This window comes from Halyomorpha halys, unplaced genomic scaffold, assembly GCF_000696795.3.
Source record: "Halyomorpha halys isolate HHAL.00 unplaced genomic scaffold, Hhal_1.1 Scaffold162.1, whole genome shotgun sequence".
Classification (NCBI taxonomy): domain Eukaryota; kingdom Metazoa; phylum Arthropoda; class Insecta; order Hemiptera; family Pentatomidae; genus Halyomorpha; species Halyomorpha halys.
In genome coordinates, this window is record NW_027109824.1 from 284,993 (window position 1) to 287,308 (window position 2,316).

At 33.7% G+C, this 2,316-nt stretch overlaps 1 protein-coding gene across 1 annotated transcript in view; it reads right to left on the bottom strand.

The window, feature by feature from the left end:
• The window catches only part of LOC106678822 (insulin receptor), a 270,951-nt gene that overhangs the window by 107,512 nt on the left and 161,123 nt on the right, over positions 1-2,316 (bottom strand). The window lies entirely within an intron of this gene.

Genomic DNA, 2,316 nt, shown 5'->3' on the forward strand with positions numbered 1-2,316 from the left:
GACTTAGAAAAAATGATTTTGAAGGCCAAAAAATCGAGGCAAACTAAAATGACAGATTTTTTTCAGTAAAATGTATTTAATCTTTTACATCATGTATTACGTATTATTTTTTACATATTAATCTGTTAATAAATTCGTTTTTAATGCTAACTCTATAATTTTTTTTGTCCTCCTGTATACCTGGGATAGTGGGAAAAATTTGTTAGTCACCTGTGTAACTGAGAAAACTCGGGTAGTGAGAAACCTGGGATACTGAGAAAAATAACTGGTCCCCCTGCGATTCTCACTTAGCCAGGTTCCACTGTAAATGAGCAAAGAACAATTCAGGTATACCTTGATACCTTTATTAACCACCACCCGCAATATCTTCCTTCAATTATTAAGATTCTACGGTAACCAGAAAAAAATGATTGATGAGGAAATAAAATCTAGGTTGAAGGCGGACAATTTCGAAACTGCTTATCTCGCGCCTCCTATCGAAAAACTTAAAAATTAGAATTTACAAAACTATTATCCTTCCCACTGTTCCTTACGGATACAAAACGTGGCCTCTTACACTAAGCGATGAAGAGCGCCTTAAGGTTTTCGAAAATAAAGTATTACGTAAAATATTTGGACTAAAAAAGGATGAATTAACGGTAGAATTTGAGAAGGCTCAATTAAGGGACCTACACCCAGTAAATATAATTCAAGTTATAGCATTGCGGCGTGTAAGGTTGTAGGGTTTAGTAACGAGTGGATCTCTAAAATGTTAATAAACACTGAACCAACGGGTAAACGTCCGAGGGGTAGACCGAAACGTAGATAGGAGGATTGCATTAAAACTGATTTAGTGGAATTGGGTTTGGAGGGGCATCACTGGAGTGATGTATGTAGGGAGCGGTTGGTGGTATCGGCATCGAACCTTCGGGTTCGCTAGGCCTTTATTATTATTACTAATTACAAAATGATGGCCACAACAACAGTAAAATAAAATATAGCATTTTAGATTGTATTAACCTCAATATTTTACTTATAGTCATAGCAAGCAGAGTTTAGCAAATTACTTTGTTGAGAAAATATTTGTTATAATTGGACTGCGCAAACAATAACCTTCTACTGAGGTGTGTATAGTTTACCGTAGATTACTGATTGGAGGAGATGGTCGGGGGGTGCGGTCAGCAAAGGAACAACATAAATAAACAAAAAAATATTTATTTTTGAAGACGTTTCGACCTGATTTTCCCTGAGGTCTTCATCAGGGCTATAAAAACAAAAACCATCATTTAGAGAGGGAAAAAAAATTATATAAATAAAAATAAAATAGATAAAACTGTATAATTTATTAAAATATACTTATATATATTATATAGTTTTATCAATTTTATTTTTATTTATATAACTTTTTTCTCTCTAAATGATGGTTGTTGTCTTTTTGTTTTTATAGCACTGATGAAGACCTGAAAATCAGGTCGAAACGCCTGCATAAATAAATATTTTTTTGTTTATTTATGTTGTTGCTGACCGCACCCCCCGACCATCTTCTCCAATCAATAACATTCTACCATTATTGACCAGATACATTAAAATACTAATATTGCAAGCTATTAATAATGTTATGGTTTATGTCCACCTTTTAACGTAAAATCAACGCCGAGAGGAAATATTTTGAGTTTGAGAATAAAAATGAGAAGAAGATGGTTGTGAGTGCGGTCTGTGAATAACACAGTAATAAATAAATTAAAAAACTTATTTATTACTGTGTTATTCTCCGACCCCACTCCTAACTAACCATCTTCTCATATATAATATATAAAAATAAATGTTCATAAATATGTAATAATTTCCTCCATGACCACAATACTTTCCTTCGGTAATGAGCAAGTATAACATTTTAATGCGTTTTGCTGATCCTCTGAAAAGTTCTTGTTATGTTCGCCCACTCTAAGGGTGTAGGTGGACAAAAGAATACGAGTTGCCACCACTAGAGTGCGGTAGAGCAAAAATATCATCACATAACTCAATCATTTCTGAGCCAATGAAGTGGATAAATCCATTTCCAATTTACACAGCCTTCCACACATCGCACCATACACCGACCTCGCTAGAGCCTATATAGATTCCAACCCCTATTTTACGGAACCTCTTCACTCTGGACACAGATACTAATTTTGTTCCCCTTTCGCACCCTTCTTCAGCTATGATGTAACTCACCATTTCAATATATAGTAAGGGAAAAAGCATTATAGGCTACAGGTAAAACAAAAAGGTTCCCATATGTTAAAAAATTATTAACATTTTGAATTAAATTTAAAATTATTTAGATAAATGATTAAT